We start from the raw sequence: 12,233 nt of genomic DNA, 5'->3' as shown, positions 1-12,233 counted from the left end.
CTTGCGAGCGCATAGCGCTTGCGAGCGGGTCTGAATCAGGCCCAGTGTCCCAATTATTTTTTATGTCATTTGTTCTGCCTGTGGGTGGTACCAGCACTTTCTTTAATACTTTGGAGATTAAAAAATTTATATCACCGCAGTCGGTACCCTCTGCCCGAGCAGGAGCTCTTTATGCTCTGCCCCTGCAGAACAGATACCATAGCCCTTACTGAATCCTCTTCCATGCACTCCCCTGTCAAACTTTGGTACAAGCCTGTTATGGGGGAAAGATATTTCTGCATTTTCCTTTATATTTGCCTTAGTACATAGACAACATAGTAAACAAGGTGGACCTGTCATGAAATGTAAAACATTCTTACGTTAACACTACATCTTAAACAGGAGTGCCAAGAGGATGGGGAGCGGGTATGGATTACAATGGAGGCGTAGCCAAGCCCCTGTTATGCTTCAATGACTCCGCTTATGTATTTCGCCTCTTCACAGCGTTCCCCTCCTGTGGCCACTCCCCCCCCAGCACCCTGTCCCATCAGAAGTCTCAGTGACACTGATCTTAAATAATAGCCTAGCACATACAGTATATCATTCATCTGAAAATTATTTTAATAATATGAAAATGAAAGCCTCTACACTGTAATGTTTTACTTCAGCTAAAATGCTAATTTAATGTTGTAATGGGCTGCTGCATGGACTAAAGTTCTTCTTACACCAGTCTCATTTAATTACCCAAATAATAAGAACCTGAGTTGTAGGTTTATTATATTCTCCTACAATATACAGTATGGCATCCTCATTCAAATTGATACTCATGAATATTTCATACATGTCTAAAAGGTGTCTAGATGATTAGTTGGGTTGGGTACGGGATGCCGGCGCTCGGGATCTCGGCGGTTAGAATCCTGATGCTAAAATTCCACTCAGGGCTGGCGCCACCATCAGTCAGCTTTAGGCAGCTGCCTAGGGGCGCTGGCCACTAAAGGGCGCTGCTCACTGCCCTGTTATCTTAGTGACACAGACCAGCAGAGTATGACAGGCCCCTGTGTAACCTCCGAGCAGCTGCCGCGGCACTTGTACAGCCGCCCCGCCACCACAACGCTATGTAAGGGAGACAGTGTGACTGCGGCATCAGTGCACACTGTCTTCTCCTCACTCTCCAGCCGCCCCTCAGCCGCAGCATCAGGTTGTTCCCTAAGCTCCCTCCCCCAACCCCTCACACTGGCCACGTCTTCTAGGCTGGAACGGGTCTGACACGATCCTTTCCAGCATTAACAAGCAGTACACTCACTGCTTTAACGGAGTGAGACTGAGTCGCAGGACAGCAGAGAGACACCGAGCCAGGCAGCACAGCGGGCGGCGGCTTGGAGTCACAAGGTGGAGTTTAGGGCAAGGTAAAGTTGTGCTGCTGATATGTTCACAAATAGATATATTCAGGGCTGTCTCTTCCATTGGGCTTGTTGGGCAGTTGCCCAAGGGCCCAAAGCTTGAAGGGGCCCACCAACCCGGGCCCTGCAGCCACAGCTATTTCTAAAAGTACTGCATTCCGATCGCAACCCCCTCGTACCACACAGCCACAAGATGGTTACCTCTGCAGCCCGGCTGCAATTAGGCCATGCCCCCTTGGCTCGGCCAGCTCTCTACTACAGCTGGTGACACTGATAGAGAGTGAGAGGAGTGGCTGAGTGGCTTCACTAGATGGCCCAAGCAGACAGCAGAAGAGCAGACGAGCAAGCCTCCCAGTGACTGGTAGGGAATGGGGGAGCTGTCATCATTTATGTATATATATATATATATATATATATATATATGTGTATATATATATATGTGTGTGTGCGTATATATATATATATCTATATATATATATAAATATATATATATGTGTGTATATATAAAAAAAATTGCATGTACATCACATGATTTGACTGCAACTCCACTCCTCTGGTTACCAGGAGCAACCACCAGCACTCCAGCTGTCATATATATGTCATTTTGGGTAGCTGTAGCCTATCAATTACCCAGACACAGTAATTTTTTTCCGATGAATGGGCGGGTAGGGGCCCATACTACTGTTAAGAAAGCCCTGGATATATTACATAGCCTCTGTGTGTTCACACAATTTTATATTATCAGTAAAATTTTATGTGAATGATACAGTACATTGTTGTTAGTCCATATTGTCATAAATACCCAGTGAATAGAAGCACACTGGTGAACATCCTCCACAGCAAACCCTTCTAGTAATCTTGTAGCAGAGCGCAAGTAATATATCTATTTGCAATTTTCTGTCTGCCAGTTTTGGGTGTGAGACAACAGCAATAGGGTCCTGTCCTAATACCTCACTCTCCCCTCACAGCCCTGTCCTAATACCCCCTCCTGTCTGTACTCACAACCCAGTAATACCCTCTCTCTGCACTCACAGCTCTGTCTTAATACCCCCCACCTCCCTGCACTCACAGCCCAGTCCTAGCACCCCCTCCCTGCACTCACAGCGCAGTCCTAGCACCCCCTCTCTGCACAGAGCCCTGTCCTAATACCCCCCTCCTCCCTGCACACACAGCCCTGTCCTAATACCCCCCTCCTCCCTGCACACACAGCCCTGTCCTAGCACCCCCTCCCTGCACTCACAGCCCAGTCCTAGCACCCCCTCTCTGCACAGAGCCCTGTCCTAATACCCCCCTCCTCCCTGCACACACAGCCCTGTCCTAATACCCCCCTCCTCCCTGCACACACAGCCCTGTCCTAATACCCCCCTCCTCCCTGCACACACAGCCCTGTCCTAATACCCCCCTCCTCCCTGCACACACAGCCCTGTCCTAGTACCCCCTCCCTGCACTCACAGCCCAGTCCTAGCACCCCCTCTCTGCACAGAGCCCTGTCCTAATACCCCCCTCCTCCCTGCACACACAGCCCTGTCCTAATACCCCCCTCCTCCCTGCACACACAGCCCTGTCCTAATACCCCCCTCCTCCCTGCACACACAGCCCTGTCCTAATACCCCCCTCCTCCCTGCACACACAGCCCTGTCCTACTACTCCCTATCTGCACCCTCAGCAGCCGCCATTTTCCCAGTGAGTTTTTGCTGCCCTGCAGCGCCAGTCCGGCCCTGCGGGGCAGCACATCGGAGTCTGTGGAGAGGTAAGTATATTATTAACTATGGGTGCAGGGTGTGCGGTGTGGCACTGTACAGCTTGCACCCATATTTAAAATGCCTATGGTATGTTGTGTCAGAAATTGTAATGGTGATGTAGACAGTATATAATATATACAGAACCATTACACTTACTGACACTCAAAACCCACTTCGGGGGGGGAGCAATAGGCTGAAGTTCTGCCTAGGGCGCCGGCCATCCTTACACCAGACCTGATCCCACCCCTGATCCTAATCCCTAAACCTACCCCTAACCCTCTCTGCCCGATGTCTAAACCTAACCTCCTCCCTAGTCCCTAACCCTATCCTTCCTCCCCCGAAGCCTAACCCTAATCCTCCCTCTAGTGCAGGCCTGGCCAACCTGTGGCTCTCCAGCTTTTGTCAAACTACACATCCCAGTATGCCCTGCCACAGTTTTAGCATTCCCGAATAACAAAACTGTGGCAGGGCATGCTGGGACTTGTAGTTTCACAACAGCCACAGGTTGGCCAGGCCTGCTCTAGTGCCTAATCATTTACCCTAACCATCCCCCCAACCCCAGCACTTACCTTGGGAATTCTGGAGGTCAGGATGCCAGCGCCGGTATTCTGAAAAGTGTCAGGATTCCAGCGTTCTGCATTCTGACCGCATCCCGGCTTGTTGGCTGCCTTATTACAATTGCAGAAAAAAGTGATTTTAGAATAATTTTTTGGGGCTTTAACATACACAGTAAGTGTAACATATGTTTAAATATGTTGTCTGTTAAGAAATCAGTTTAATGTATTGTTGGGGTTAATGACAGGGTTACTTTAAGACTCTTAAGATTATTTGCTAAAACTGATCAATCCCTTGACAGATAATTGCTTATTTATTATTTCTTTAGTGCAGTTAGTAAATTACCTTCTGAATATATAATAGATAGTCAATATATAGAAAATAAAAATTTAAGCAATATACAGATGTGTCCTCTTACATCCTTGCTGATCGCGCTACAAACATGCACACGCATTGCGCCATACGATTCCCGCAGCAGCGTATGCTACGGTACGCTATGGCGCGCACTGTGATTGCACTCTGCAATCCTATGGAGTTGCGGGAGCGAACGCAGTGCGGGTATCTACTCGCGGGTGCGTGCCTCGCGCCATGCATGTCGCGATTTTCCGCGTACGCGGCAAACATGCAAGAGGATCTGTACAAATGGGATTTGGCTCCTGGGTCCCTTTGCACTGACCGTAGTATAAGTAATTCAGCTGCTCATGCAAAAAAAGCTAATTCCTTGCTTTTAATACTAAACACAGCAGTCCATTCTGGGACTTATAATTAACGACTGGAGAGCCACAGATAGCCTACCTCTCTTTTAGAGTGATATGACTTTGCTTAAGCTCTGGAGTCCAGGAAAGTGATTTAAGAGAGACCTGTAAACCAAGAAAAGGTCACACTGCTCAAATTCAGAGCCACAATAACATTGGAGCCATTGTCTGTGTAGAAAATCCTGCCCAAAAGCTAGCTAGAGTCAGCCAAGAGTGAACGGTAATTTTTGCAATTTGACACCTCTTGAAAATTCTGCTGAGGATCAGCATGCGCTGACATTTGATAATGAAACCTGTTTCTGTGTCTCCTCTACCTATCATAAGCATATAATATATGAAGTCATATGTTGGCTGAGTAATGTCATTACATTCAATGAAATGTTTGGTTACTAAAGTCATGTCTAAACAAAGTCCTGAAGAAGAGGCTTGGTTACCTTACCAATTGATTGTTCTCACTAAGCAAACCAATATTATTATTATTGTTAATATTATTATTATTATAAAATTATCCTTTATTTATATGGCACCACAAGTGTTCCGCAGTGCCTTACAGAGTACATAAACTAATAAGTGAACAAGAAACGAGTAACTTACAGTACAATACAATGTAGGACAAGGACATGGTTTATATACATTGCTGCAATAGCGATTAAAACACTCACAATAAGCAGCAGAGAGTTAGCAGTCAAGTGTTAGGTGCCCTTGTGTGGAGTAAGGAGTAGTAGAAAGTGTAATTAGAAGCACATGAGGGAAAAGGTCCCTGCTCGTGAGAGCTTACATTCTAAAGGGGAGGGGCAGACAGACAGGCGTGACACAGAAAGGGTACATAGGGAGGAAGGAGCATGAAGTGGGTTAGGATGAGAGCTAGAAGGCCTTGATGAAGTAGTCGGTCTTGAGAGCCCATTTGAAGAATTGTAGAGAGGTGGAGAGTATGATAGGAAGAGAGAGTTCCAAAGGTAGGGAGCAGCATGGGCAAAATCTTGGAGGTGGGATTGGGATGAAGTAATCAGTTGGCGAGAGATGGCATGCATTTATTGAGCGAAGTGGACGGGCAGGAGTGTGAAGGGAGATGAGGTCAGAGATGTAAGTGGGAGAGGAATGGGTGAGGGCTTTGTAGGCAAGTGTAAGAACCTTGAATTGGCATCTGAAGGAAAGGGGCGCCATTGTAGTGCTTGAAGGAGAGGGGAAGCAGATGTGGAACATTTGGAGAGGAAGATGAGCCAAGCAGCAGCATTGACGATCAATTGTAGTGGAGAGAGGTGAGAGACTGGGAGGCCATCTAGGAGAAGGCTACAGTAGTCCAATCTGGAGATGACCAGAGAGTGAATGAGGGTTTTAGTAGCATCCAGGCTTATGAGGATCTAATCCTGGAAATATTTTTGAGATGGAAATGGCAGGTTAGCTCCAAGACAGCACAATTTGAGGCTAGAGGAGATAGTTGTGCCATCAATAGATAATGAAATTGTGGGAAGTGAGGTAATGGAAGATGGTGGGAAGATGATCAGCTCAGTCTTAGACATGTTAAGTTTAAGAAAGTGCTGGGATATCCAGGAAGAGATAGCAGAGAGACAGTTGGAGATACAGGTGATGAGAGATGGGGAGAGGTCAGGGGAGGAAAGGTAGATTTGGATATCATCAGCATAGAGATGATATTGGAGGTCAAAAGAGTTGTTGAGTTCACCTAAAGAGAACGTATATAGGGAGAATAGGAAGGGTCCAAGAACAGAACCTTGGGGAACTCCTACTGTTAGTGGAAGTGGGGGAGAAGAGGAGCCATGAGAGGAGACAGAAAAGGAACAATCAGAGAGGTAGGAGGACAGCCAGGAGAGGGCAGTGCCACATAGACCAAGAGAGTGAAGGAGTTGCAGGAGGAGAGACTGGTCTACAGTTTCAAATGCAGCAGAGAGGTCAAGGAGAATGAGTAGAGAGTAGTAGCCCTTGGATTTGGCAGCAAGGAGGTCATTGGATACTTTCATGAGGGCAATCTCAGTGTAGTGGAGAGCGGAAGCCACATTGAAGTGAATCAAGGAGGGAGTGGGAGGAAAGAAAGGTGGTAGGGCGGTTGCAAATAATACGCTCAAGGAGGGACTGGCTAGTTTCACTTTTGAAGTTAAATCATTATGACCTTAGACAAGTCACAGTCTCCATTTGTCCATGAAAATGTTTTCACATTACCAGTAGATGTAACATTATTAAAAAAAACAACAACAAAAAACAATGGAGTTTTCAGATACAGTACTGTAGGTGATAGCTGTCCAACAGCACTGAGACAGAGCCAAGTTAAAATGCAGTACTTACCATTATTTTATCCCAATGCTGGTGAATAATTATTTTAATTTCCATTGGGCATGTGTGTGTTGGATAAACATATGCAAATAGATTGTGATTTTGGGGATTTCAGTCAGTTTGCATGGAATTAGGCAATTCATAAGCTCATTAGTTTGACCTAAACAACTGTCTTCTGTTTTCGAAATATGGGGAGAGCATCCCCCTTTTGCTGGGTAGAAATCTACAGTAACTCTATCACGTTGAGGCCGGCACTCTATTGCATGGAGGATGGCTGGAAAGTATTGAGCAAGTCCAAGTTGGCTAGTATTTCTAGAACTGTGTGGAATCTCAGCACCACGAAACAGACAGCTCAATGCTCCAGCAGCTTCTCTTTTCTCCATGCAGCTAGCCAATACCATAAATATTGGGCTCAACTACTTGATGCCAATAATGGAGGAGGGGAGCCCTTTAAAGGAACAGTTGAAAAATGCCACTTGTATACGTTAGATAATCACTTGGGACACTCTAGTACTGTCTCACAATATTATTTTCCTTATTTAAGCACCACTGCAGTCAATGATTCCGATGCCCAAACCAACGGCAAGGAAGAGACAGGAGGTCATATGGGGACATAAGAGTATTTATAATGGGTGCAGGGTGCACAGTGCACATCGGCCTCTGGATCCAGGGGGGCCCCGCACCACCAAACCAGCACCCAAAGTATACTTATCTTGCTTCGGCAAGCGGGTCTCCTCGTCCTCTGCCGCGGCGTCAACTTCTCAGTTCTGTATAGGAATAGTTGAAAATATTTCTGGTTTATTGAGTATGCACCTTTAAATAGCGATGCTTTCCCAGTGGTTGCAGGTAATAATTGCAGAATACCTGGGGATGTCAATGAAGTAAGTATGCAGTTATATAATAGGGGAAGCATAGGTTACTGGCAGTCAGCACAAGAGGCTAGCCCTAGCGATGTAGATACATATATATATTGTAAGCTCCTATGAGCAGGGTCCTCCTCCCTCCTGTTCTCACAGCCCTCTTCTCTAGCACTTCAATGACAACCTTTACCTACTCAGTGGCTATTTAGCCTAGATTCCTCTCACTCATAGCCGCATGTCTCTTCCAGCGGCTTTACTCCTGCCAGTCGTACTGTCACTTTTGGAGACAGGTTCCACCGATTATTCCCTCACTCACCTAGCGTCCCTGCTGTATTGTGTACTGAGAATTGTGGTACTAATTGTTACTTGTGCTCTGATTAAGTTTTGGTTACTGTAATGTAATGTAATATTATGTTCTGGGCACCCTGTACTGTCCTACTGTTGCTGTATGTATGATGCTGCAGACCACTTGAGGCGCCATATAAATAAAATTTTATAATAATAATAATATTAATAATAATAATAAATATTGAAATTGTACAGTCATCAAGTAGTTATAGTAGCAAACTAAGGCATTTGTGGACATAATTTAATAAAGAAATATTAGTGTATTCATTTAATTTTAATGCACCACAAAACTGCAGCTCCATAATAGATTTTAATAACAGAGAAAGGATAACAAAGAGAAGCAGACGTGAGACAGAGAATAGAGATTGCGGCTTCTGAGAGCTCCCACTAGAGGATGCATGTTTTCAGCAACTTTCAAACGTGATGTAGTTATGAGACCGGCGGCCATCCCGACACTGTAATCCCGGCAAGGGATTTAACATAGGCGTCGAAATAGCGATGCCCATGTTAAACCCAACGCCGAAACACTGAGAGGACGCTAGACCGATTGTCCTCTGCCGGGGTGAGTATACACTTAGCCGGGGATGGGTGGTTAGGTTTTGGGATACCCGGGGAGATTAGGGTTAGGCACCCTCCCGGGAAGGTTAGGGTTATGCTAGGTGAAGGGGGGTTAGGTTTAGGCACTAGGGGGGGAGGTTAGGGTTAGGCACCTCCCCGGAAGGGTTAGGTTTAGGGTGTGGGGAGGGGGGGTTAGGCTTAGGCACTAATGGGTGGAAGTTAGGGTTAGGCACTAGGGGGAGGTCAGGGTTAGGCACCCCTAAGGGAGGGTTAGGGTTAGGGCGGGAGATGGGTAGGGATAGTATACTTACCTGCGCTGTCAGGATTTTCACCCATCGGGCTGCCGGCGTCGGGATTTGAACCGCCGGGCTAACGTCCGGCAGTCAGTCATACTGATTCCCCTTCAAACAAGGGCAAATTAGCTGAAAATGGTGATGGTGGGGAAGGTCCTAGGGGCAACAGCAGGGGGACATAGTAATTTGCGCCATTTTGCAGAGGGAAGCAGGGCACAATGATTCACTGTAGTGTAAATTGTATTATTGTGGTCCTGCCCCTCCCATTCCATGCATACGGGAGCAGGATACTGTAGGAATATTTACTCTTCCGGATCTCATGAGTCTCTCACGCATTCTGGGAGGTATACCTTTAAATGCAAATACATTATGTTCATATACCTCTGATGAAGTTGTAGAAGATACTACTTTATTATATATATATACTAATATTAGTGCTGTTTCTTATTTCCTATCTTTATTTGCTCGCTTTATGCTTTATGGTAGGAGATTGACACACTCCTCAACAGCAGTGTCTTTTATTCCTCAGTAGTGCCACCTCGATGTTTCCTCATGTTATGTTGACAGGCATTACTATTTAATATTATTTCATCTTACAATGGAACCTCTTTAGGAGAATTTAGCAATAAAAGTTTTAGCTTTCTATGACCCTACCCTGTAAATTTAACGCACACATCACTGAGCTGCAGTGAACATCTCCCTGGATTCTCTCTCCCATTAATAAAAGCAGTTGCTATGTTGGGTGAATCTCAAAGCCAACAAAGGATTACAGTGAGAGGCAAGGGTGGGGCAGGGGGGGTCAGGATGAATACATTGGAAGTCCACAAATGCTTAAAGTTGCAAAGGTTTAATTACGAGGTCTTTCTAAAAAGATAGGTGAATGGTCTGATATATCTGTATGCAACGCTTGCAACAAGGTCGCTTATGCGCTGACATGCAAGAACATGCCTCGTCCTGCCCCCAGTCGGGGTTTGCCCGAGGCCGCCACCGCACTGCCATTGCATTCATTTCAGCAGTGTGTCCCGAGCAGTGTGCGTCGAATAGCAATGGAGCTTGTCTTCCACCGATTCCTTGCCACTGCCAAAGCATGCAAACCAATCGTACAAACATTTTCTACTCACAGCATCCTGCCTGTACACTTTCACCAACATTTTGTGCGTCTCCGTCGCAGATTTACCCAATTTGAAGCAGAACTTAGTGTTGTGTTGTTGCTCCATTGCGCACCGGCAGGCAGCGGCAGACATGGACAGACAGCACTGGTGCAATTTGAATCTAGCACCGATCGTGAGCCAATCGGACCTCGTGGACCGACAGCCAATTAGGAGCCATCACTGCTAATTGGCTGCCGGTCCATGAGCTCTGATTGCCTTGTGACTGGCAGTGCTGTATCTCCATGACTGCAAGCTAGTGTGCCAGCTGTAATCAGCTGGCGGGCCAGCACTAAATACTCCTTATATATACCAGAGAGTTTTATGCAACTCAAAAGACTCCACAATGTCAATAACTGTGAAGGAATACAGATTATTGTTGGAAAAAATGTTTGTGCAGGTGTTGATATTGCAGAGTTCTTCAACTTGCAGCCACTTGGATGCTCAGATGGCTGGAAGAATGTTGGTCTAGTGTATGGCCAGCTTTAGCTCCATCAGAGACCTGAGATACTACTCAGTATTACTGCTCTTCCAGCACCCTACACTGCTACAGATGGGCCCAGCTAGTTTGTTGCTCCATATGCCATGTAGCGCGCCATGCATCTTGCGCCACCTAGTACACCTTGAGTCGCTCCACACAGAATGTTTCGTAAGTGAATATAGCGTAGCACTAGAAAAAAGTCATAACATGTAAACACAACTTTTTATCCTCCAGGTGTCACTTTTCCTAAACCACACAGAGCATGCATCAGATTTCCAATGCATTTTCTGTATCACCACCCAATGATTGACTGACAGAAGCTGTGATTCGTTACACTATAGTACAGCGTTTTCCTCATGGAATCAAGGCTGTAGAAGAATGTCTAATAAAGTTTAAAATCATTACATTAAGTGTGTGAGTCCTGTAATTTTTAATAAAAATATTTCACACGCACACACAGCTTTTAATGAGGCGGGATAAATATTCACTAATGCTCCCCAACCATCATTCGCTTCTGCTTAATACATTGTCCACAACTTCATACCACCTGGCATTTCTATGCTACTTTATGCCACTGTACTGCTGATACACTTTGTACTCAAGAAAGTGTTTTATGTTGCTCCATACAGTACCCACATAGTGCCTTGCTAGTCGCGCTATGGTGTATGGAGTCTCATAGTACTGCGCATGCCCAGTGGAGCTGGTTGGGAGTGACAGTGCAACAGCACTAGGCTGATGCACTGTGTGCTATACACAACAGGTGCGGTTTTCAACATGGCTGGCGTGTGGGCTAGAGGTTTGGGTGAGTACATTGCAAGCATTTAAATCTTCACAACAGAAATCACTTGGTGATGTGTGAGTTCTGTCATTTATACAAATACATTCAGGTATGTATGTATATATATATATATATATATATATATATACTACAGTATAGGGCACTACTGGACATACTGTACTGAACTGTAAAGTAGCTCCACAATGCTTTGGCCAGTGGACCCAGTGAAAGGGTTGCCCTGGTTTTGGCATTACTCCCCCTTCTAGAATGGGCTTGGTGCTGGGTATGGCTAAATTAGGGGACACCTACACTTTTTGTCCCCTGTATATCCAAAACCATGACCAGCTCTGAAAAGCCTGGGGCTGGTTGTGCTTTAACGAAGGGGGGGTGGGGTTAAAGGGCATGCATATATTTTGTTTATACTTACACTTGTATATTATAAAAAAAAATGTAATCACAGATGCACGGACAGATATCACTGATCAGTCTTTGGGCCTGATTCAAATCCGGTCGCTAGATCCGTACGCTCGCACTGAGTGAATGCATATTTTCCAAATTGACGTCATGGGATGCGTATGCAGACACCTCTTAGCGTATGTAGAGACGCCCACTGGCACACGTCATCTCCAGGAAGTGATGTGTACTATGACGCTGCCTGTTAATTATGCATGCCTCTGAAACGGCGTTGAAACACTCAGGCATGCCTGCGTTCGCATCGCCAGCCCCCCGTTTTTACTGGCCTGCCCCTGTTACCACCCACAAATGGCCTCTCCTGTCACTCATTACACTGGGCTGTCTTTGCAGGGTGAGCGAGCAGTATGCAATCGCAGTGAGTAGTTCACGCACGTGCAGAATGAAGCATGCGCTTAGGCAGAACATCGGGCCGCTTGCGAGTGCATGCATCCAGCGAACGGGTCTGAATCAGGCCCTTTGTTTTTTTCACTGATACTTGGAGCATGGATCTCCCTGATCCATGCTGCAAGCATCTTCTGCTATTGCGCACAATCTAATAATATCAAAATCGTTAGATCGTGCACGATTGATCTTACT

Source organism: Taudactylus pleione, unplaced genomic scaffold, assembly GCF_031769625.1.
Source record: "Taudactylus pleione unplaced genomic scaffold, aTauple2 ptg000201l, whole genome shotgun sequence".
Classification (NCBI taxonomy): Eukaryota; Metazoa; Chordata; class Amphibia; order Anura; family Myobatrachidae; genus Taudactylus; species Taudactylus pleione.
This window is presented reverse-complemented; position numbering follows the sequence as displayed.